At 37.0% G+C, this 25,719-nt stretch overlaps 1 long non-coding RNA gene across 1 annotated transcript in view; it reads right to left on the reverse strand.

The window, feature by feature from the left end:
• Positions 1-25,719, reverse strand: part of LOC134729882 (uncharacterized) — a 204,158-nt gene that overhangs the window by 102,705 nt on the left and 75,734 nt on the right. The window contains exons 2-3 of the long non-coding RNA XR_010111407.1: positions 21,912-21,962; positions 20,480-20,595 (exon numbers count right to left, since the gene is read on the reverse strand). This is a non-coding gene — a long non-coding RNA (uncharacterized LOC134729882). The remainder of the gene's footprint in view (positions 1-20,479; positions 20,596-21,911; positions 21,963-25,719) is intronic.

Consider the following 25,719-nt stretch of genomic DNA (forward strand, 5'->3'; position numbering starts at 1 on the left):
CAAGAGGCAATTAATGTTGGCATATTGATATATTTTCTGTCAGTTTATGCCTTTTTGTTTACAGCTGACTTAGTATTTCCATCTGATAACAGTCATTTGAATGTTTGCTGAGCAGCTGCTTGCTCTGTATCAGACTTTGTGCTGGATATTGGGCAGGCAACGATGACAAAATAAACACTATTCTTGTCTGGAGGCAGTTTTCAGCCTTCAAATTTTAAATCTCCTGTTTATTATATTATGGGCAATCCCCCATGTTTCAAAATAAGATTTCCATGAAAATTAATTTTAATAGTTGTGCAACAAAAGATTTAAAGCAATCTTCCATGCACTACATTGGGCGGGCAGATTTGCTTTGTTTATAGACATAAAGTTTAAATTAGTTGCCAGTAATGTAAAAGTTGATTGATTTAACATTAACTAAGCCAGATTTCCAGCTGCTGCAAGAAAATAGGGAATTATAGAAAAAGGCGCCTGGATCCTCTCGAAAAACTTATTGATATTTAGAGCTGAATGGCAGCTTCTAATGTAGATCAAGTATTGGTTTGTCTGTAAGGTTTTCTTTCATCTCCCTGTTTTACTCATTTATATTAACTGACTGGTCTCTGTTCATTTTGACTTTGTGACCTCTGTATAGAATATTCCATTATATGGATGCATCATAATTTTCTTAGCTATTTCCCCAAGGTTAAACAATTAGGTTATTGCTAAATTTTCACTGTTATAAACAACAGATAAATCTCTATCTATATGTCAGATTCTTTCCTTAGGGTAGATTTTTCTAAAAGGGAAATTACCAAGTTAGAGGGTAGGGATATTTTACTTGCTTTTCAAAAGAGTACATAATTTTCTACTCTCAGTTATGTATGAGGGTGCATATTTCAATGACGGCCTACTGAAGCTGCATTTTAAAATGTTTTCATCTTTACTAATTTAATAAGCAAAAATTGTATTTTAATTTAGATTTCTTTGATCACCATTGAGATTAACCAGTCTGTATTTTATTAGCAGTTCTGCAGCACTATTTGCAAAATTACCTTTATTTCAATTTACCATATTTTTGTGTTTGATATGAGCTTTTTCTCTATTTTGTTAAGTATTTCTGTGGCTTATTTACTATATATTTTTGTTATTAATTTTTAACTTTATGCCTTCTTTGATAAGCTATTTACTTTTTAATATTCAAATCAGGATATTTTTATTTTTTAATTTTTTTCTATTGTTTTTAACTTAACTGTATCCTTTATCCTGTAGAGGTAAATTAAATAGCCATATATACATTATACTTTTCATGACTGATTTTAAATATTTTGCTTTTTATTACTTTTGGAATTTATTTTGGTATAAGGTCAGTATCTAAATTTTGTGTTGTATTGTCAATTTTAATTGTTTTGCTTTTTTTTCACTAGCATCAAAATCAATATTGTGAAAAATATTTCCTTTTCTTTTTTGAGACTGAGGAGTCTCGCTCTGCCGCTCAGGCTGGAGTGCAGTGGCGCGATCTCCGCCCACTGCAAGCTCAGCCTCCCAGGTTCACGCCATTTTCCTGCCTTAGCCTCCCAAGTAGCTGGGACTACAGGTGCCTGCTACCACGCCCGGCTAATTTTTTTTTGTATTTTTAGTAGAGACGGGGTTTCACCACCTTAGCCAGGATGGTCTTGATCTCCTGACCTCGTGATCCACCCGCCTCAGCCTCGCAAAGTGCTGGGATTACAGGCGTGAGCCACCGTGCCCGGCCCTGAAAAATATTTATTAAATAAACCTCTTTCATGCTGATGTATATACCTTATTAACTGTGTATTAACTTCTTGTGTACATTAGCAACTGTATCTAAGTGGTATTATTTTGTTTCATAAATCTTCCTCTCAATGCTTATGCCATTTCATTATTAAAACTTTATAAGATACTTTAGTGGCCATATCCTATTAAATATAAATCCTTAAGAGTTCATTTTTTAAACAGAGCCATTCTCATTTGTCTCTAATTTTTCTGGAGTAAAATTAGAATTATAATTTCAAGTTCCAAAATATCTTCTAAGTGATGTCATACAAATACACTTAAAAATAATTAACATTCTAAGAATAATATTGACACATAATTTTTGATGTTTCAAAAAATGGTAGTCCCTTCACTTTTTAACATTTCTGTTAATATTTTTACAGTGTTTTTTTCCATAAAAGTCTAGCACACATTTGGCGACAATTATTTTTAACTATTTTATATTTTGTTGCTATTTTGAGGTGATTATTTTCTATTACATTTTCTAACCATTTATTTTTGGTATTTAAGGAGAATTTTTTTTTTTACATGTGTTTCTGAATCTTTATTTTTTACCCCTCCATTGACTCAATAAATGTTATATATTCAACATTATTGTCCCTAATATTTTATCTTCCAATTATAATTTTTATTTTGATTACATTATCTATTGTTTTGGTTATAATTGCCAGAACATTAAAACTATTAATGAAACCAAGTGTGGTGGCATGCACCTATAGTCCCAGCTACTTGGTAGTCTAAGGCAGGAGGATTGCTTGAGCCCAGGAATACAAACCTGTAGCTCACTATGATCACTATGATCATGGGTGACTGGCCACTGCATTCCAGCTTGGGCAACATAGCAAGATCCTGTCTCTAACTATATATCTTTATATATATATATATATAATATATGTATTATATATCTATAAAATATATATATTTATAGATATATAATATAATAATATATAATATATAATTGTTATATAATATATAATATATATTATTTGATATATTATATATAGATTTAAATATCAATATATAATATATATCTATATCTATAAAATATATAATATATATTATATATTACGTAATATATAATATATATTATATATGATATATAATATATATTATATATTATATATCATATATAATATATATTATATATTACGTAATATATATTATATATTATATATTATATATATTATGTAATATATAATATATATTATATATTATATATTATATTATATATAATATATATAATATATTATATTATATATAATATATATAATATATTATATATAATATATATTATATATAATATAGTATATAATATATAATATATATAATATATTATATATAATATATTATATAGTATATAATATATAATATATTATATATAATATATTATATAATATATTTTATATGATATAATATATATTATATATAATATATAATATATTATATAATATATTTTATATGATATAATATATATTATATATAATATAATATATATTATATATTATATATTATATATATTATATAATTATATCTATAATACATAATTATATCTATAATATATAATTATATAATATATAATATACAATATATAGTATGTATTATATAATATACATTATATTATATATATAAATAATATATATCTATAAATATATAATATATATATAAACAACATTTCATGTCTTTGCCTTCACTATGGTTTTATTGAAATGATCGCTAATGTTTTACATTCAGGTATGATATTGCCTATTGATGTGCCAATATCTTCATCAGGTTAATTCAATTATTTTATGATTTATTAATTATTTTTATATGTAATTAGAGTTAAATTTAAACCACTTTTCTGGAATCTCTTGAGATAATTGAATTTTGAAAACTGTATTAGATCATGTTATTTATTATGTTTTAAAGATAATATATTTTTGCATTTCTATAGTTCAGACTGAATTACTCGTTTGCTCTGCTATTACACTTTATTAGTACATTTAAAGATATTTCTAAGTGACATCACATAGAGTTTTTCTTGTTTGCCTTATATGTTTAAGCTTTGGGGTTAGATGACAACTGGATTTATAACATCGGTCCCTTTCTCTCTGTCAGGGTTGGTCTCATTGAGAAGGTAACAGATACACAACGATTTGAAGGAACTGAGTGGGGAGCCATGCAGCTATTGGGGGAAACCAATAGAGGCAGAGTGAACAGCTAGCGCAGAGCCCTAAGTTAATGAGTTTTTGCAATATGCCAGGCTTGGTGTTATATCCAGGGGTTTAAAGAGAAATAAAATGTTAACCCTAACCTGGTTCTACCAATGAAAGTATATTGATCTGCTATAGTAAGACAACTACTATGAGAGAGAATCACATAGTGCTTTTGGAGGCTATAAGAAAGGATTCTAACCCAGCCTGGAGGAAGTCTGGGAAGAACTCCTGCTGGAGACATTGCTTCATATGGGTAGAGTGATAGGACCTACCCAGGTAAAGGAGCAAGATCTGAGTGAGAATAAAATACATATAGGCAACTTAAATCAGTCAAGGATGATGTGAGTAAATACCACAAGAGAGTGGTAATGAGAGTCGAGATGGTATGTTAGCCTGTTTTCATGCTGTTGATAAAGACATACCTGAAACTGGGAAGAAAAAGAAGTTTAATGGACTTACAGTTCCACGTAGCTAGGGAGGCCTCACAATCATGGTGGAAGGCAAGGAGGAGCAAGTCTTGTCTTAATGGATGGTGGTAGGCAAAGAGAACAGAGAATGAGAGCCAAGCAAAACGGGTTTCCCCTTATCAAACCATCAGATCTCGTGAGACTTGTTCACTGTCATGAGAATGGTATGGGGGAAACCACCCCATGATTCAATTATCTCCCACTGAGTCCCTCCCATAATGCATGGGAATTATGAGAGAACAATTCAAGAGGAGATTTGGGTGGGGACACAGAGCCATACCATATCATTCTGCCCCAGACCCCCTCCCAAATCTCATGTCCTCACATTTCAAAACCAATCGTGCCTTCCCAACCATCACCCAGAGTCTTAATTCATTTCAGCATTAACTCAAAAGTCCACAGTCCAAAGTCTCATCTGAGACAAGGCAAGTCCCTTCTGCCTATAAGCCTATAAAATCAAAAGCAAGTTAGTTACTTCCTAGATACGGTGGGGGTACAGGCATTGGGTAGATACAGCCATTCCAAATGGGAGGAACTGGCCAAAACAAAGGGGCTACAGGCCCCATGCAAGTCCAAAATCTAGCAGCACAGTCAAATCTTAAAGGTCCGAAATGATCTCCTTTGACTCCATGTCTCATATCCAGGTCACACTGATGCAGGAGGTGCATTCCCATGGTCTTGGGCAGCTCCACCCCTGTGGCTTCGCAAGGTATAGTCTTCCTACCGGGTGCTTTCACTGGCTGGCATTGAGTGTCTGCAGCTTTTCCAGGTGTATAGTGCAAGCTTTCCATGGATCTATCATTCTGGGGTCTGGAGGATGGTGGCCCTCTTCTCACAGCTCCACTTGGTGGTGCCCCAGCAGGGACTCTGTGTGGGGGCTCCCACCCCACATTTCTCTTCTGCACTGTCCCACCAGAGGTTCTCCATGAGGACCCTGCCCCTGCAGCAAACTTCTTCCTGGGCATCCAGGAGTTTCCAGATATCTTCTGAAATCTAGGTGGAGGTTCCCAAACCTCAATTCTTGACTTCTGTGCACTCGATGGCTCAACACCATGTGGAAGCTGCCAAGGCTTGAGGCTTGCACCCTCTGAAGCTATGGCCCAAGGTCTACATTGGCCCCTTTCAGCCACGGCTGGAGAGGTTGGGACACAGGGCACCAAGTCCCTAGGCTGCACCCAGCACAGGGACCCATGGCCTGACACATGAAACCATTTTTTCTTCCTAGGCCTCCGAGCCCATGATGGGAGGGGCTGCTGTGAAGACCTCTGACAAGCTCTGGAGATATTTTCCCCATTGTCTTGAGGATTAACATTCAGCTTGTTACTTATGCAAATTTCTGCAGCCTGCTTGAATTTCTCCTCAGAAAATGGGATTGTCTTTACTACTGCATTGTTAGGCTGCAAACTTTCCAAACTTTTATGCTCTGCTTCCCTTATAAAACTGATTGCCTTTAACAGCATCCAAGACACCTCTTAAAGGTTTTGCTGCTTCGAAATTTCTTCCGCCAGATACCCTAAATCATCTCCCTCAAGCTCAAAGTTCCACAAATCTCCATGGCAGGGGCAAAATGCTACCAGTCTCTTTGCTAAAACATAACAAGAGTTACCTCTGCTCCAGTTCCCAACAAGTTCCTCATCTCCATCTGAGACCACCTCAGCCTGGACCTTATTGTTACATCACTATCAGAATTTTTGACAAAGCCATTCAACAAGTCTCTAGACAGTTCTAAACATTCCTGCATTTCCTGTCTTCTTCTGAGCCCTCCAAACTGTTCCAACCTCTGCCTGTTATGCAGTTCCAAAGTTGCTTCCACATTTTTGGGTATCTTTTCAGCAATGCCCCATTCTGCTGGTACCATTTTACTGTGTTAGCCTGTTTTCACACTGCTGATAAAGACATACCCAAGACTGGGAAGAAAAAGAAGTTTAATGGACTTACAGTTCCACATGGCTAGGGAGGCCTCACAATCATGGCAGAAGGCAAGGAGGAGCAAGTCATGTCTTACATGGATGGCGGCAGGCAAAAAGAAGAGAGAATGAGAGCCAAGTGAAATGGGTTTTCCCTTTTTAAACCATCAGATCTTGTGAGACTTATTCACTACCATGAGAACAATATGGGGGAAATTGCCCCATGATTCAATTATCTCCCACCAGGTCCCTCCCACAATGCATGGGAATTATGGGAGTACAATTCAAGATGAGATTTGGGTGAGGACAAAGAGCCAAACCATATCAGATGGGAAAGCTTGGAGGGGTCAAACCATGTTGCACCATTCTCAGCAGTTTGTTATCTCTGTGTGCCAGTAAGAAGCTATTTAAAGGCTTAAGGCATAGGAAAAAGTCACATTTTGTTTTAGAAGAGTAATTGGCTATCACATGTAAATGACATTGACCTTGAATGGAGCAAAACTAAAAGCAAAGAGCTCACTTAAGATTTGTGTTGATCATCTGAACAAAGACTGAAACAGAACTGAACAAAGGCAACAGAGGCGAGGATGTGATGGGTGGATTTGACAGCTGTTTGTAACTAAAATAGGCAAGCTTTGGTAACTGATGAAAGGAAGAAGGAAGGATGGCTTAAAGTCTAGACTAATTCCTAAATTTCTGGATTGTATGACTAAGTAAAAGACGATGTATTCTGCAATTGGTTCCCTGTCAGAGAAGGAATGCTAAAAAGGTGCAAGATAGGGGAAAATGATAAAAGGATAAACATATCAATCAAAGATTTAACGTCAAATAAAAAACACTGGTTTCAAGCTTCCAAATGTGTTGTGTATATGTGTGTTTTAATTTCCTTTCTTCAAAAGTAGTGTACATTTTTATAATAAATTAGATCTGAGAGTCTGCTTTATTCTGCACTTGATACCTAATATATGTATGTGTATTTCTAACAAAGTCTAAATATACCCAGGGGGCTTGTTTATTAATTGAATTTCCTGAGGCATAATTCTTTCCCTTGGGGTGCTAATAACCTGATAATTTCAGATCTTTAATTCTTAGATATATTAATGAGAACAAATAACTTTGTAAAAACCCTATTATTCATATTTGTCTTTTAACTTTTATTATAATACGAATTTCTTTCATTATCCCCTACCATACACATACAAACTTTTCTATTTTAGGAAGCCTTCAACAATGACCTGTTGTTGTGTTAACATTCAAAAGACAATCTTATCATATCTAAAAGTGTCACCTCAAATGCATTGCTTCTAGTAGGAAGAAATTTGCTCCTGATTTTTGAGAGGTTAAATGAAGCCAGAAGGCTCCTGTGTCCTCTCATCAACCTCCCCTCCAGGCTGTTCTCTCAATCTTCCCACTGGGTGAATTAGTGCTACCTATTATGTGAGCCCTCAGATGTGGAAAAGGCAGCAGCTTCTTTCAAGCAGGAGAGGCTGGGTGAAGCTGCCCTTTAGCACAATGGGGGACAAATTGCCTAGAGAAGGGGCAGTGAGTTGGGTCTGCCAGGTCTCATGGCACCTGAAGCTGAGCACAGCCCCCACCTGGAGGAAGAGAGGCTCCTGAGGATATGACAGAAGGGTCAATGTATTAGCATTCCTGCTGCTATGAAAAGACATCTGAGGACTACGTAATTTATAAAGAACATATATTTGTTTCTCAAAGATCTGGAGACTGGGATGTCCAAGATCAAAGCGCTGACGAGCTCAGTGTCCGGAGTCTCTGCTTCCAAGATAACACCTTGAACTCTGTGTCCTCCAGAGAAATTGAACATTTCCCTCGGATGGCAGAAGGGATGGAAAAGGGCAAAAAGAGGGTCTAGCTTATTCTGTCTAGCCCTTTTATAATGTTACTCTTCCCATTCATGTGGGTTCCACCTTCATGTCTTAATTACCTTGTGAAGGGTCCATCTCTTAATACTATCACGTTGATGACTAAGTTTCAACATGAATTTTGGAAGGATCACAAACATTCACACCATAGCAGTTTACATGACAAAAGAATGGAAGGCATACAACAAGGGATGATTGGATGTAACCATGGACAAAGTTATCCTGAGTACAGCTGTGACAAAAAGGGCTCTGAGAAAAATTCAAACTGCGTGACTCTGATATGTGCAAGTATCAGAAAATTCAAACATGGTTTGAGTTTATTTAACTTGAAAAGTGATTAAATGTTGTAGAACATTTACAGATGGCAAACCTCCAGCATTTGTATTAATCATGCAATTGTCACAGTTCCATTCCAATGGCTTTTCGTGCTGTTGTTGTTGTATAGCATTATCTCTCTCTGGGTGCTTTTGGTGCACTTGATATTTGGTGCACTTGCATACCACCTTGGGTGATTTTAAACCTTTGTGATAGAGCATAAAATATCTGGGAACATCAAAGTCAAGTCACACCTAAAACTTCTGCCTAAGATACTGACCACCTGCATAAAACTTTTCAGCTATATCATGTCCCTAGAAATTCAGCTTAACTACACGAATTTATTTTTTGATCAGAAAAGTGTGTGAAGTTTTATATATGAAAGTCAAGATTTTTTTGAAAGCCAAGATTTTTAAAACTTGGAAATAGATGGGTCCAAATAGTGTGGCAACCTAAAAAATCATATGCTTAAATCTTCAGATATCTACTGAAAGTCTACGTGAATATAAACAGAAGAGCTGGGAGACTGTAACAGCCCTGGTAACTAGAGAAATGGTCTCAGCCACAGGCCAGAAACTTTAAGGAACTTTTGCAATACGGAATGCAGATAAGGCCCAGACCAAAACACCTGATAACCCTTGGCAGTTTGATTATTTGGTGCCCTTTCAACTCCATATTCTTTAATACCTGATAAGCATTTATATATAAAGGACATGAGGGGTTGTCTGAAAGGGGCAGGGGATTGGAGAGCTAATGAAGGGCAATATGGAGTCTTAGTCTTCCCATCTTTCAACTTGGACATGCTATTCAACAGTTAATAGGAGCTCCCGCTATGCCACGAGCTGTTGTGGTGATCTTGTTTGACCTGAGTAGGTTCCTTGTGCACTCAATCCCCACTTCAACCAGATCATCAAAGTATTCTTTCTCAACACCCAGATTCATCTCCCCAAGGGAGATATGGGTAAATGCTGTTTTCTTTTTTATTAAATGTTTTCAGTGATATTTTTGTCCCATAATGATGTATCTCTAGCATTCTATAAAGCTTGATGACCCCCAAAATCTATCTCTGATTCAAATGACGCTAATTTGAAAGAAAAAAACTGATTTGTGCCCTACCTCCTGCCTGCAGATGGTAAGTGGAAGAATATTGAACCTAAGGCTGTCATTGTCATTCCTAATTTGTAGCAAGCATGCCTAGAACTGAGGTGGAGTGTGAGGAGGAAAGTGAGTGAGAGACATGTCAATCTCAACCGGCCCTGGGACATGCTACAGGTTTCCAAGGCTAGAGGAAGCAGGGACCAGGACGGCACATACTGTATTTGTATATGGCACCAATGGAAATGCCACAGTTGCCTCCAGGAAAGGGCAGCATGCCAGGGAAACAGGGTTGAGCTGCCTGCCTAACTCAGGGCTACCAACACACAATGAAAGAAGGGTTCTGCAGAAAAATTTTCTGCTGCCAGATCAAGCCAAACAAACAAACAAAAACAAAAATACCTCTCTGATCCCTTCCTCTACCTCTACTTGTGGAACAAAAGCAAAGCCTATTAATAGTAAACTTTTCCATTTTTCTCCATATTTACTAAATGATTTTTTAAATGGTCTCATAAAACCCGCCTCTAATCCCAATGTCAAAAACCAACCAAACAAACAAAAATACCACAAATCTTTCTCTATAAGAATGAACAAGTGGCAAAACAAAGGTCAGACATTTTAAAACTATGTTTAAGTTAATATTTGCAAATTATTCATCTGACAAAGGCCTAACATCCAGCATCTATAAGGAATATAAACAAATTTACAAGGGAAAAACAAACAATCCCATTAAAAAGTGGACAAAGGCCGGGCACGGTGGCTCACCCCTGTAATCCCAGCACTTTGGGAGGCCGAGGTGGGCAGATCACAAGGTCAGGAGATCGAGACCATCCTGGCTAACTTGGTGAAACCCTGTCTCTACTAAAAATACAAAAAATTAGCCAGGCGTGATGGCAGGCACCTGTAGTCCAGCTACTCAGGGTACTGAGGCAGGAGAATCTCTTGAACCCAGTAGACAGAGGTTGCAGTGAGCAGAGATCATGCCACTGCACTCCAGCCTAGGCGACAAAGCGAGATCTCGTCTCAAAAAAAAAAAAAAAAAAAAGTGGACAAAGGACATGAACAGACACTTCTCAAAAAAAGACATACGTTCGTCTAACAGACATGAAAAAAAGCTCAATATCACTGATCATTAGAGAAATGCAAATCAAAACCACAGTGAGATACCATCTTACACCAGTCAGATTGGCAATTATTAAAAAGTAAAAAAAAAACAACAAAAAAAAAAACCAGATGCTGGCGAGGTTGCAGAGCTAAAAGATCACTTATATACTGTTGGTGGGAGTGCAAATTAGTTCAATCATTGCGGAAAATAGTATGGCGATTCCTCAAAGAGCTAAAAGCAGAACTACCACTCAACTCAGCAATCCTATTACTGGGTATACACCCAGAGGACTAGAAACCATTCTACCATAAAGATACATGAACGTGGATTTTCATTGCAGCACTATTCACAATAACAAAGAAATGAAATCAACCTAAATGCCCATCAGTGTCAGAATGGATAAAGAAAATGTGGTACATATACACCATGAAATATTATGCAGCCATAAAAAAGAATGAAATCATGTCTTTTGTGGGAACATGGATGGAGCTGGAGGCTATCATCATTAGCAAATTAACACAGGAAAAGAAAACCAAATACTGCATGTTCTCACTTATAAGTGGGGGCTAAATAACAAGAACTTATGAACACCAAGAAGGAAATATCAGACACTGGGGTCCACTTGAGGGGGAAGAGTGAGAGGAGGGAGAGAAGCAGAAAAGATAACTATTAGGTATTGAGCTTAACACCTGGGTGATGAAATAATATGTACAACAAACCCCAGTGACCCATGCTTATATATGTAACAAACTTTCATATGTATCATCAAACCTAAAATAAAAGTTAAAAAAATAAAAACTATGTTTAAATTAATAAATAATTTAATGAATGGTGATTAAATTTTAATGTAAAACTAATGAATCAAAGCAAATTTATTAGTACTCTAAAAGAGATACTGTATTAAAAGTGAGAAAAACAAGAGAAAAACCTGTAATTGGTATTCTCCCAAAATGAGAATAGAAATTAGTATAGTCATTAGGTGCTATATCTGTAAAAGTCGAGCACAAGGAAAAATCAGAATTTAAAAATTTCCATGATTATAATTGTTACATGAAAATGAGTCACAAATTAAAACTGTCATGAAGGCAATGAAAAACATTATTTAAGGCCCTGTATGACGGAGACGCTTTTATTTGAAGCTAACTATAATTCTTAACACACACACAGTTAAAAAAAAATTAAAACACCAAATAAAAATGAGCAAAGTATATCAATAGGCACATCTGCCTTCACAAGCCCAATTAAAACTTATAATAAAATGAGGAAATACCTTATGTTCACAATGGAGTAGGGGCGAGGTTTTGGGGAATTATAACTATGCCTTACTGGTGGGATTGTGCTCTTGCTCCATATTGGTGGAGGTTATTTTGGAGAGTACACAGGAAGCATTTTACAACTTACAGAAGTTTATGCCAAGCAATTCCACTTCTAGACGTTTCTCCTATGGAAACACATAGGTATCTGAGACAGTGTTCTGACAGCCTTTATTATAATAATAAAAATGGTAAAACTATTTGGCTAAATATCGAGGTTGGTTGCATCCATCAGAATCATTTTATGTAATTAAACTTATTCCAGCATCTTATATATAAATATATAAAGTAGATAAATTTTCAGCTGCTATGATTGCGTTAACATATAAAAGCCCAGGATATAGATGATATACATCACCAATAACACAGGTATGTATGCATATATTTCATTTTTAAACTACAGAATTGGCCTACATGCAACTTGTTTTTATAAAATTAATATGATACCCTGCCATTTTAGCGCATCCACATTTACCACAATCCTTATTAATAGCTTTCTACTATTTCTTACAGTATTTCACACAAAATTTTACGGTGGCTTGTAGTCTTATCTATTGTAATTCATCTTGTTATTTGTGCTTACTTCCATTGCTTTTTAATTTTTCACCCTCTTTCCCACCCTGAGGTCAGATTCGGTTAAAAATAGCTTATTTTTTTGACCCCTGATTCTTTTACACTTCTAGAATGTAGGGCATAGTCTGAGGTTAAAATGAAGTGTGGTTCATTTGTTTGTTTAAATTAACATGTTAACCAATTTTCTTTGCAAAGTTCACTGAATTAGATATCTGTATACAAGCCTTTGTATGGGCATGTGTTAAATAAGCCACAGATCTGGAAGTTAGAAATCTGAGTAGAGTGATGTAACCCTTCAGTATTTCTCCTAGGGGACTCTAGGCACTTGTATAAGTGGTCAGAATCCTCCATCCCACATTTGTCAGATAAAAGCATCTCCTGCTTTTTGGTTTTTTTTTAATGAGAAGGCCATTAAGGGCCATACATCTGTCAATGTTACATGTGATAGAACACTAAATAGCTGCATTTGACTAGAACTGTCAAAACAGGATAATGGATGGCTTATCTGGATAGATCAAATTGTGACAAGACTTTCTGTCTCCTCAGGGACCACCTTTCTTCACTTTATTCTAAAGCCCAAAGGATGCATGAGAGTGTTAGATGAAATATAATCAGAGAAGATTGAATAAGGGAAAGTGGGCTGAGGGAAAAAATAAAGACATATTCCTAAGGATGCCTTTGATCTTCAAAAGGCAAAATGCCCTTCGGATCAGAGAGCTGCAGGACAAGGCTTGGGAAGTAGAACCCAGCACAAGCTAGCTACCACTTTTGTGAAGCCAATTGGAGTACTCTAGGTATATTCACAGCTGCCTGCATTTCATATTCTGAAAAAATTCTTCACTAAAAAGTGGTGGTATTCTCCTTTTCATTTTTCTGTTCATTTCCAAACTCATGACTCTAACTTTGACTCCTGTGTAGCCACAATTTCTCCCTCCGGCCACAGAGGTCACCATCACAAGCCTGAGGTGACATGATGAGACACTATTTAGAAGTCATCCTTTTAATTGAGAGCCCTGCCACAGTCCCAGTCAGCCCTGACATCATAGGGTGTTAGGGAGGAGCTGCTTTTGAAGTAGCTGAAAGGTCATTTCTTCCCAGACAAGCCTTTCTGAAATTACAGCCTGGGAGGAAAATGGCTTCATGCCAATTTTAATACATGTTCAAACTCAAGGTGCAGCCTCAGAGGCCCAGAAGATAGGAATAGAGAAAAAAAAATGTGCCTTTGATGACTGTTCTTTCTTTTCCCTTTTGCCTTGTTATTTTACTTTGCTTGGGAACTGAAAAGATTTCTTATAGCTAGCCAGAGAGGAAATGGTGAATATATAGCACTGCCGTTTTTTACTTGGGTTTACGGATTTTGCTAACTTCAAGTCGAAATTATTAAATTATAGACAATGAAAGAAATAATTAAAATAATTATAGTTTTAGTGTTCGGGCAATACCTTCAAAGTTACTAGCTTTTATTTCAATTGTTTTGCTTTTCTATTCTTTTCTTTTCTTTTTTTTTTTTTCAACTTACTATGTGGCCAGGTACTGTATCTTGAAGAACAAAGAAGAAATAAGACATAGTTCCTGCTCTCTCAAATATTTCAGTCTGGTATTGTATAGGAAGGAAGTTAAACTAAGCATTTTATATGTTAGTTAAATAGAAATGTTTCCGTTATTTCAGAGTATCATCTAAAATCCTCAAATTAAGAATAATAGTGGCAAAGCAACTCCACACTTGAAAGTAAAACACTAAGCCATCTCTGCAGCACCTGCAAATTGGGGAAGTCATAAGCTAGTTATGCCATTTGTTTGGAAAATTGGAAATTGCTTTAAAAGTGAAAATACACTTAACCTGTGGTCTAGCAATTTCTCTCCTGGATATTTATCTAAAAAAATGAAAACATGTGCCCACATAAAGACTATTATGCAAATGTTCACAGCAGCTTTGTTCCTAATAGCCCAAAACTGAAAACTAAATATACATCAACATGTGAATGGATAAACAACAGCGGTGTATCAGTAAAATGGAAAACTATTCAGCAATAAAAAATGAACAAACTACTGAAAAACACAACAAAACAAAGCTAAGCAAAATAATTATCAGAAGCATTATGTTTAGGAACAGAAGGCAGACAACAAAGAATATATATCCTGTGATCTCACGTATATGAAATTCTAGACTGGGTAATCAAATGTGACACAAAGCAGATTAGTGGTTGCCTGTGGACAAGAGAATGGGGTTAAGTAGATGGGGGATTAATTGACAGAGGGCATGAGAGAAATTTTTGGAGCATGGAAATATTCTATACTGCAACTGTGGTGGTGGTTACAAGGTTGATTACCATAACTTTCAAATGGGTACATTTCATTGGTATATAAAATGTATCTTAATAAAGTTATATTTTTAAAAAGGTAGTTATGCCAGTATTAGTTCTCCAAGTTATATGAGAAAAGGCTAAGAATTCATTAGCAATTTGGAAAATTAGAAGATTCCTTTAGAGAGAGACCATTGTTGTAGAAGAAGGGGAGGTATTTCCTCTTATTATAAGCCAAGTGATCAGAAACTTTGAGGGAACTACTCACATAACCTGTTATTCCATAGAGATTGTGGAATAAAATAGCTGATATCTTATGAGTGAAATACCTGTATCTGAGACGATGGGCAGAGTGTCTTTCTGGGCTGTAGAATTAAGAGGCACGTTTGCTCTGGGAAGAGCCTGCACTTCCAGAGTTTGATGAGTCAAGGATGTGTGTTTGCTTCCTGAAGAGCTGATGTGGATCTCATAGAGAAGAACTAAACTTGGAGTGTCTTAGAAGCAAGTCTGTCCATCAGGAGCTGCTAAAGGAGTGGGCCATAAGAATTCAGTGGCTGGGATAGGTGTCGGTGTTAATTAGTCATCTAGAAAAAGCCACTATAAATGGAAAATACTGAGAACTGTGAGATGTAGATACCCACAAAAATGCCCCACAGAAGAGTCGAGGTTTGCTTTTGGACGTAGAAGTATTTCAGAAAGTACTAGGTTATTAATGTACCTCATAAGTAAGATGCATCTGTACCATATCTCTTCTTCACCAACCCTGTCACCAGTGAAGAAACAAAAGTGGCACAATACAGGAAGAAGAATAGAAGAGTATGCTAGGCCATTTATGAGAATCAGACTCAGAGAAGGAGATGTGATCATGGAAGCAGAGGTCAGAGTGATGAAGGGCCACAAGCCAAGGAATGCAGGCAGCCTCTTGAATCTGGAAAAGGCAAGGAAACAGACTCTTCTCCAAAGTCTCCAAAGGAACACAGTCCTGCTGGCCTATTATGGACCCCTGGCCTCCAGAACTTCAGGATAATAAAGTTGTATTGCTTTATTAATCCACTAAGTGGCTTTGTTGTAATTCACTATAGTAGCAACAAGAAATTAATACAAGAGATAGCCTAGATTTTCTAATAATATTGCAAGTATATGCAACACGAAAATCTAGATAACCTAGATTTTTTGATAATTTTTTTTTAAGTATATGCAACACAAAACAGTTTTATTAAAAAAAAAAAAAAAGAGCTGTTTTACTATTTGGGTTCCAAATTTTTGGAACAGGACATACATATTTGTTTCATGTTTCATAAATAGAAAGTTAGTTGGAAGTCTATATCCATTATGCACTTTATTAAAGATGCTTTCCCTGATCTCCCTCTCTAGATCCAGTTCTCCTCCCCCCTTCCCCCATTATAGGCTCTCAATTTCTCCTTTATAGCACATTTCAGAGTCATAATTTTGAAAATTTTTTATAAATTTTGATGAACATGCCTCTTCCACTAGAATCTAAGCCCCAGAGGGTCAGAGATCACATATAGTACTATTTTGTTTTATTTTGCCTTGTTTTGTCTATCACTGAATCTCCAGGACTCGATGCCATGCATGTAGGAGACATTCAATACATACTTGTTGAGTAAATTAAAACTGACTGAATAAATGCATTCTGCATTTCCTGCCTACTGATATCTTCAGAGGAAGTGAGAAATAGATATTGTATATTGTCATTGTGTAAACTTCTGTTTGCCGTTCATGAGCTCTAAGATTCAGAAACTATTAGAGAAACTATAAGGACACACTACACCAGTCAATAGAAGAACTGTGAATCTGATCAGCAGAGCCAGCCACGAGGTGGCAAGAATACAGCCCAGTGACAGCAGCTTGTCTTTGGAAGGTTCTTAATATCAGCACACTCTATCAGGAATCATTTTTTTTTTTTCCCTAGGATGCAACACTTTTTAAAGGAACAATAATTTACTAACTTAAAATGCTAAAATGATATTAAGAGTTCATCTCAGCACTCTTTCTGGCTCAGGGCCAAAATATTAAACTCCTTTTAGGCAAGGATCCCTTATCCAAGAAATCTTAAGTGAAAGCCATTAAATAGCCTAACTCAGTAACTGTTTGTCTACCTTTGTGCCCATCATAACTTGGCTGAGCTACAAGACAGACAATGAGAAACACATCTTTAGAGATCTGTAAGAATGTTAGAGGGAAGTTGAGGCCTAGAAATTGAAGAAAACTACTTGGGCCAAAGGGCAGCAGGTGATGTTGGTACCCTTCCTTTGTCACCTCCACATTCGTCATTCCCATGAATAGCTAACCAATGGCTTCCACCTGTCCACCTAAGGGCTTTCTCTGGCCTGTGTACCCTGCTGGCACATGCACACACAAACACATGCATGCATGCACACACAAACTCACACACATACACACACACACACACACAACAGGCCAGATAAGACAGGGAGATAAATATCTGGAGCAGCAATCAACCAATGATTGGTGGATGTTGCTGAATAAATGCCCTAGCCCCCTTACCCCTTGGTTGGGGATAGCTGAGGCATGGTCTATGCTGTCTTCCAAAGTTCCAGCCTTCAGTTTCCCATAGCATGTGCTCCTCCTTATTGGCTTGCTTTCCTTCTATGTCTTACTTTCATAATCCCCTACTGGTGCCTCCTGGGGTCACTGCAAGACTATGAAGGGTATCAGATTTTACTCTACTTGCAAGGTAATAATTAGCTTAGCAAAATATCATGGAAGCTGGTAAAAGATACAAGATTCCTGGGTCAGATACAAAGGGATGTATTACTCACAGCAATAACAGTAACCAGAGCATTAGTGCATGAGCTTGTTTCCCAAGTCCCAATCCTCACAGTGTGACACCAAGAAAACCAGGTGACACCTGCACATTCGGGTCGTATTATGGGAGATGAACCTTCAAAGTGAGACATCTTTACTATATTGGAAAGTAAAAAGACAAGCCAAACCAAAATAAACCAAAAGCATTCTTGTTCTGTGAAGGGAGACACTATCTCTATCTCCCAAGGTTGTTTGCTATATAAACAACCTTGAAAAGATAGTCCAGATCAAAGACAGTGGCTCTGCTCACAAGATGTATGGAAATGTGAGACTCCTGTAGAGAAATGTCTTCCAACAATCTCTTTCCAAATAAACTACTTGTGCTTAAATCCTTGTCTCAGACTCTGTTTCTGGGGGAATTCAACCGAAGAAACAGAGCAGGAAGTAACTTTTTAATGTCCTATAAATTGTATTATTATTATATCTCTTCTTGATCTTAGTCTCTTAGAATCCTCATCTTGAAGTTATTGCATATTTAATGACTTTGAGTCTCATGCATAATGTGAACCTCAATTTCTACTTCTGTAAGGGGAACTAATGGGTAATAGGGTGGTAACGAATATCACAGGTGATGATGCACCTAAAAATAATTTTGAACTTGAAGCAGTATATATTGATTGGCAGATAATCATAATCTTGAACATTGTTTTACTATTATCTATGAATAAAAATTAAATCTTGGATTTTTATATTTTTAATTTCAGAGACTTACTTTCAGTTCTACAAAAATTACCTTATCAAATTTCAGGCTAAAAAAATATGTAGGGTAATTTCTTTCTAAAATTGGAAAATGAGCCAAATCTGCAAGGCCTCTCTCTGCCCTTTCAAAACCGTGGCTCTTGGCTGTCACTCCCATCCTTCTCCTACTTCTGCCCCAACTAGGCCTAGATATATCATGCCAAGCCCTGGTTGTTGCAGCTCTTAAATGATCTGGACAGCCCAGATTCCAACTGAAGTAATAGTGGAACAGTCAGTCTGCATGCATGATACTTCCTCCTAGCTAGCTGTTAACAGCTTGTCAAGGCTGAGCAGGTCAGACTGGTAGACAATGACATCAATATGCCAATAGGCCCCTGCTTTCCTCCATCTGCTGTGAAAGGTGCATCAGCAGCATTTGTGTTGTGAGATGAAGAGCTCAAGGCTCACCCTAAATTCCCCTGTCTTACTCACACATTCCTTCAGGGATCCACGTTTCTGAGACCTGAAACCTGAAGTTCAGAGCAACTTAAATCACTATCTGCCCAAACACGTTGACTTTTGCCAATATTTATTTTTCCTTCCTCCCTCCCTCCCTCCCTTCTTCCCTTCTTCTTGTTTTCCTCCCTCCTTCCCTTCTCCATCTCTCTCTTTTTAAATTCAAGTGTGTGAAAAATAAATAGATAGCAGCAACTATGGGGGCTGGGAAAGATGACTCCGGCAGAGAAAAAGGAACCTAGGGCAGGCCAATTTCCCCATCTCTCATTCTCTCATATAAATATACGATATAAGAATGCATTATATGTATAATATATGTGTGTAATATCTTTTTTATAATAAACAGTATATTTTCTAGAATATTTTATTATTTATATGGTAATATGAATAGCACAGATACTCATGAATACATCAGTTTATATGTAAAACATTTATAGTCAGATTTATATACTATACTAAATGACTATATTATCTAATAAATATATATTTGTTAAAAAATACTAGAAAATTTTAGTGAAATTTATGAAGTTACAACATGGACTATAATGACTACAATTGTAGCAAGAGCAGTGGTAGTAGTCTATAATAACAATAATAATAGCACTTTGAGTTCAGTTAATCTTCCTGTGACTTTCATATATTATATCATGGAATCCTAATGACAATTCTATGAAGGAAGAGTATTTTCCTCATTTATATAAATAAGGTAACTAAAGTTTAGAGATATAAAATAACTCAGCTCTATCAAGGTCACCTAACATGTAAGTGGTAAATATCAGATTAAAACACAAATTTGCTTTACTCTAAAATCCTCTGCTCTTAACCACCAAATAAGGCAGTTAACAGCACCTGTCTTCCATTTTATCTCATTTTTGGGAAGAACAGGTTTATCTGTGGTCATTTGATTTGGCGAAATTTGTGAAGTCACAAGAAGGAAAATATCAGTTCCCAGATTAAGAAATCAATAGAATTTCACCCTTTTTGAATAAAATGCAATCCACTTGGAGTTAGATTAATCTAGTAAAACATTTTTGTCTGATGTAATCATTTCTAGATATTAATGACAGAAAAGCATTTTAGAGGGCAGAAAAAGTGGCAGACCACCCACAAGAACTCTTGGATATTGCTGTACTTACCCTTAAAAGGAATTTTGATATATTCACAAAATTCTGATGAATTTGAGAGCATTCTGATGCTAATGCCCACTTGAAACCAACATCACCAACTGCACATGCTTCACATAACCAAATCAGGACAAACAGAGACAAATGCATATTCTATCAAAATCCCAATGTTCTTCTTTTACTAATTTTAAGAAATAGAATACAATCATAAGGTGACTGTTGGAAGTGATTTTAGAAATCAGCCAAACACGACGGCATGTACCTACAGCCCCATCTACTCAAGAGACTGAGGCAAGAGGATTGCTTGAGCCCAAGAGTTCAAGGCCAACTTGAGCAATGTAGTGAGATCCCCATCTCCAAAAGAAAAAAATCGTCTTACCTAGGCCACTTTTGAGACTGAGATGGGAGGATCTGTTGAGCCGGGGAGGTCGAGGCTTCACTGAGCTGTGATCACACCACAGCACTGCACTCCAGCCTGGGCAACAGAATGAGATCCTGTCTCAAAACAAACACACAAAAAGAAAGGGATAGACTCTTGTTTACAGCAAGTGAACTAAAGATATACAAAGGCAAAGCTAATCACATTTTCATCCATCCTTCTCTCCAATGACATTCTACTGAAAAGATCACTGGCAATGGCTGAGTATGTGTATTTTTTCATTCTTTCATCCTTAAAAGTCATAGCGAGGATACATACATACATATATATACACACACACACACATATACATACACACATATATATACACACACGTATATATACGTGTGTGTATATATATGTATGTATACTGGTGAAATATGTATACACACATACAAATAAGTTTTTGCTTGAATTTTCACAAAATTCAAAAATACTGTTTTTCACTTTGGCAAATTAAAAAAAAAAAACACAACAGTTTATCATGGATGGACATTCATACCAGCCATTAGCTATAGATCAAACTTTTTTTTCAATTTCTTTAGACATATATGCACATAAACTACATTTTTTAACCAAAAAAAGTGTTCATAGAATAAATGTGAAAAAAATTTAAAGTATACACCTTCTCTCTTTTTCTTCTTGGTTTACTTTTCCCTTCCTATGCTTATCTCTCTCTGCTTACTTTACTCATCCCCCACACCATCCTCAAGCTGTGTTTAGGCTAATTTGTGTTAGCTTCTTATATTCATAATCACATAAAATCTATATATGGTTATACATACATAAAAATATTATAAATATATATTTAATTTCAAATAAATTTTATTGTATATATTTGAAGGTCACAACATGTTATAGGATATATGTACATAGTAAAATGGCTACTACAGTGAAACAGAATAACATATCTATCATCTCACATACTTTCCTAGTGAGTGATTTTTAGAGTAATATTGTGATTATTTTACTCTATTTCATGTTTTTATTGTATTTTTAAATAGTATGAAGTATTCAAAATATACCAAGTCTGAAACCTAAAACATACACATTGTTTTCCCCAGAAACAATCACTATTACTAGTTTCTTGTGTGTGTGTATGTGTTTTCCCACAAATAATTATACAAACGTAAATGCTAGGGACTATAACATACTCACTGTTTGGCACTTTCACTTTCCCATGAAATAATATTTCTTGTGATGTGGCGGATCAGTCAGAGTGGTGGGAAAAACTACAGGGAAAGGATGCAAACCTTCTGAAAGGTCAGAAAGTTTTGCAGAGCCCTGGGGGAGAATAGCTGAAGGCAACTGTTCTATAACCCTGAGGCAGAGAGCAAGGAGTAGGTACAAGGGAGTATAGGGAAATTTATCTTAAACAGGTTTGTTTACTTACATTGACCAAGAGCTGACCTTTGATCATCCACGCCCATGCACGAGACATTCCCTGAAGGGGAACAATAAATGTTAATTACCTACAGGTTGTGTTTGCTCCAGGTTTTCAGCATTGTGCCTGCACTGAATAAAAGCAAGCAGCTCCAGCTTCTTGGAGCTGGTTTCTGGCCACTAGAGCCAGGCAGTCACCTAGCTCTCTTACACTGCATACCTGTGTCTGAGTACTCATTTAATCCGTTGGCCAGGGTTTGTGGGACACACCTGGCACTTGTGTATGGAATAGCTTTATTCACTTTATTGGTTGTATAATATTTCAATATATGGATGTACCAGAACTTATTTAGCTAGTCCCATAATGCTAAAATTTTCTTGTTTACAAACTCTAGCTCTTCCTAAAATGTAGCATTTAATATTGTCCAAATGATATTTTGTACATGTGTGAAAGAATGCTTGAATAAATTCCTAGAAGTGGAATTGGTATGTCAAAGTGCACATGCTTTTAAAATGTTGAATAACTGGTTCTTAGCAGATCTTAGGTGAGAAATCAGATATCAAGATTTCTTCCACAGTGCTATTACAGGCTCAAAAAATTGAGTCTTCCCTAAAGAAATTGGAATTTTGCCTGGCACAGAAATCAAGGCTAGGATTTCCCTGAGAGTGGAAAAAATCCCTCTTAAACTCATCTCCTCTTGCGATCCTCTAAATAGTTCAGCGGGACGAGAAAAGCGGCAAAAACCCTATCCAGCAGGCAGCAGGTTAAGGCTGACTTGTGTGGGGATGACCGGAGAAGGTCTAGTTACTTTCAGGTACCAGAACTTAGGAACCTGAGAAACGAACTCGCTTTTCTATGTAGATGAGTCTTTTGTGTCTCACAGAAGGACCAGGTTTTACTATTCAAACGAGAATGAAGAACCACGAGAACCAAAACTGATTAATTAAGGGTTTTCTCTGACTTAAGAATGAGCTATGAGTTTTATTTTTATCTTGCCCTCATCCTCTTCTTCCCCCAAGTAGCTCTCTGTATTTCAGTTCTAAAGTGTGACTACTTGGTTGATTTTTTTCTGATAGGATCAGAGCCATCTGTTTATCAATGTGTTTGCTTCAGAAGACTACTCTTTTTACATGTTATTCCTTAACAGAAGCAGAGATATTTCACTTTTGCTCTGTCGCAGCTTCTGTTACCGGATTGACATGCTTTCTGCCAACTGCCAGAACATGTTTTTCTTTGTCCTTTTTCTTCTTTGTTTTTCCCCTAGCAGTGCAGCAATAATCTTAATGCGCTGCTGTGTTTGAATAGTCAATTTAGGGTGACTCTTAAAATAAAATAGCACACTATAAAACTGCTCCGTTGGTGAGTGCCCTCCAAATGGTAGATGCCAAGGAGATGGTGTTCTCTTAAAGGGACAAGAGAGCCTGTGGCAATATGACTGTGTTATGCCATCATCCCCAAACACAGTTTGTTTTTTACCTTCCTGTTGGTTTCTGCTTGCTGAGATACCTGATTCGGGGTGGCCACTGAAGGGGCAGCACTAAATGAGAGTGTAAACCTATTATCCAGTGTGCAGTTCCCTGTTATCCCAGCACTGCCTCACCAGAAGGAACTGGAGAAACAATTCTATAGGGAATCTCCAAGTTTTTGTATGCCCTTAAGCAGAACACCAAAGTTTTTTTGTTGTTGTTGTTTTGTTTTTTTTTTGAGACAAGTTCTCACTCTCTCATCCAGGCTGGAATGCAGTGGTATGGTCATACCCCACTGCAACCTCCACCTCTCAAACAGTGCTCCCACTTCAGCCTCCTGAGTAGCTGGGACTATAGACATGTGCCACTACACTTGGCTAATTTTTATTTTTGTATTTTTTGTAGAGATGGGGTCTCACTATGTTGCCCAGGCTGGTCTCAAACTCCTGGGCTCAAGCAATCTACCCGCCTCAGCCTCCCAAAGTGCTGGGGTTACAGGCATGAGCCACTGTGTCCAGCCCAGAAGTATCTTTATGTTAATATAGATCTAGGAAAAACAACAACATTCATCCCTTATTGGTTCTAATTAAGAAATCAAGTAAGAATTAAGCAAAATGGAAATAGATTATATTTTCACCATCTCCAAATCATTTTTTAGTTCCTCTTTCACCTAAACCTTGACCAAGTCACTCCTTGACTTGTCAGTCTTTGACTTTGACAGTCACGCAGTCTGCTTTCTAATGGTTCCCCAGATTTTAGACTTTTTTCTACTTCTCCCTTCAACAATTTTGTTTTCTTTTTCTTCTTTTACTTTTTGTTCATTCACAATCCTTCATTTCTGCCAAGTGACAATTGTTGCATATAAGAGCTCCCTGGATAAAATGTTTGAAACATTATATGGTCAAGGGAACAATATGGCAATATATTCAGAGAAACAGTATAGGTCCTGGGAAGAGGGAGGGGTTTTGGTCTTCTATAAATCATGTCATATTGTAACTGAAACCCTGGTTCAGTAACTCGCCGCTTACGGAGCTCAATTAACAAGAGCAAGGTCTGCTATACAGAAAATGACTTTTTATTCCAAAGCTAGCTCAGGAGAAGTACAGGTTTCCTGCCTTTAAGGGTACCACTTCACTTTCAAAGCAGAAAGTGAGCGCTTTTTTTTTTTTTTGAGATGGAGTTTCGCTCTTGTTGCCCAGGCTGGAGTGCAATGGCACGATCTCACTGCAACCTCTGCCTCCAGGGTTCAAGTGATTCCCCTGCCTCAGCCTCCTAAGTAGCTGGGATTACAGGCATGCGCCACAACGCCTGGTTAATTTTTTGTATTTTTAGTAGAGACGGGATTTCTCCATGTTGGTCAGGCTGGTCTCAAACTCCCGACCTCAGGTGATCCACCCACTTCGGCCTCCCAGAGTGCTGGGATTACAGGCGTGAGCCACTGCGCCGGGCTGAAAGGGAGCAATTTTAAAGGGTGCCTAACATGAACTGCCCATGGTGGGAGGGGGAGTGAGCAGATGAGGGGTCCACATGTTAGCTTGGTGCCCTATCTACCCAGCTGGTTCTGCTGACACTTTCTTCTTCTTCTTGGGCAGGTAGACTTTGGGTTGTAAATAGACTGTTATCTCTTCAGGAAACCTCCTGCTGGCTGAGAGTTCCTTTCTGTGGCTCCTAAGCACAGAGTTAGAACTTGACCTGTAGGGAATGCCTGGTGAAGGGGAGGTAAAAGGCTATGTTTGCATTTCTAAAGGGCTAAATAGGAAGTGGGGAAAAGGAGGAAAGAGATAAAGATAAAATAAACTATCTCTTAGAAAAACGGGGGTAGTCGTGATGACTAAGCTCTGATTTTTTCTTATCTTGCCCACATTCCTATCTAAGGGGTCTGGGAAGTCAGGCCTTACAAACCATAAATTCTCATCAGATGGTTTTATTTAACCATATATATCATGACTAACTTTCCAATCTGCCTCTGGCATAACAAAGGACAAAGGAGAAACCCAAAATATTTTACCCCCAAACATGTTTCTTTGCCATATTTTGAAATGGCCTTTGCAAAGCTGTCCGTTGTGGAGGAAAATTTGCATCTGTAAAGAATCTCTATTAACATAGCGAGATCTTTTTCTTCCCAGCCCTCCCAATCCTGAAGAGATTAACTCAGAGTCTTGAACCTTTTAAAGGTCTGAATAGGAAACGTTTGTCATCTATTGTCTCTAACAGCAGCCACTATGAGACTTCAAAAGAACCCTGGTCTCCACAATCTTTCATCTTAACCTAAACATTTCCTTTCCATTGATCCCAGGTCTTTAGACAAACTCAACCAATTGTCAACCAGAAAATGTTTAAATGTACCTATA

The sequence above is a fragment of the Pan paniscus genome, chromosome 2 (assembly GCF_029289425.2).
Source record: "Pan paniscus chromosome 2, NHGRI_mPanPan1-v2.0_pri, whole genome shotgun sequence".
Lineage (NCBI taxonomy): Eukaryota > Metazoa > Chordata > Mammalia > Primates > Hominidae > Pan > Pan paniscus.